A 1166-nucleotide genomic window follows, 5' to 3' on the forward strand; every position below is an offset into this window, starting at 1 on the left:
GCTGTGTGTCAGGGATTGCATACTTCCACTGTTCTTCCAGTCTCCGGTTTATGTAAACTATATTAATGCTGAAATCCTGTCTCTGGGTTTTTCATCCATGTTTTTTTTCCTGACCCCATTATAATATACCAACATGATTTTGCTACTAATTCTACTTCCCACAATAGTAGGTATCCACACAAATGTTCCTATAAATTAAGTCCTTGAGCACCACGTATGTGCGACTAACTCTCCTAAAACATTTATACAGCGGTCCCTCACTTATGGTGGAGGTTACGTTCCTGACACCCTCGCAATAAGTGAAACTCAGCCAAGTAGCGACATTATGTTTACTTTTATAGGTGGATAGATAGATAGATAGATAGATAGATAGATAGATAGATAGACAGACAGACAGATAGATATAGCTATAGGTATAGCTATAGCTATAGATACAGATAGCTTTATACACAGAGGAGGAGGAAATTTCTTAAATATTAAGGGTACCTAGCAAGGATGGGGCTGGCACATTTTTAAAAATACTTCTAAGGACCAGTGAGATGGCTCAGCCAACTGAGCGCCTGTTTTGGCAAGTGCAGGGACCAGGGTACAATTCCTGGTCCCCCATGTCACGCCCCCGGGGCGCGCTGAGCCAGTGACATGGTGGTGCATGCCTGTAATCCCAGCGCTGGGGAGGCCAAGACAGGAAGATCACCACAAGTCTGAGCTGCATAGTGAGACCCTGTACCAAATACATAAAATGAAACAATAAATAAATAAATAAAATAAAAACAGTTCTAGTATTCTTAACCATTTTCTAAACTCATAAACCTATGTAATTTTAACCACATATGTATACTGAACGGTAATGCAAAATCCCATGATATAGTGAAAAATCTGCAATAAATCATTATTTATTTATTTATTTATTTATTTATTTTTGGCAGAACTGGGGGTTGAACTCAGGCCCTTGTGCTTGCCCGGCAAGTGCTTATTCTACTAAGCCATCTCCCTGGCCCTCCAAAACGCAATAAATAATTTAGATTAATATTTTTTTTTCTTTTCAAAGTTTTATTGATAAACATATAGCAATGAGACAGTTTCAAATCAAATCAAAAGTACAGTTTCAACAAGTAATACACTGCATATATTCTTCTTAGTGGTTAATTGCTGTACAAGATGCAGAC

The sequence above is a fragment of the Octodon degus genome, unplaced genomic scaffold (assembly GCF_000260255.1).
Source record: "Octodon degus isolate 3935 unplaced genomic scaffold, OctDeg1.0 scaffold00144, whole genome shotgun sequence".
Classification (NCBI taxonomy): domain Eukaryota; kingdom Metazoa; phylum Chordata; class Mammalia; order Rodentia; family Octodontidae; genus Octodon; species Octodon degus.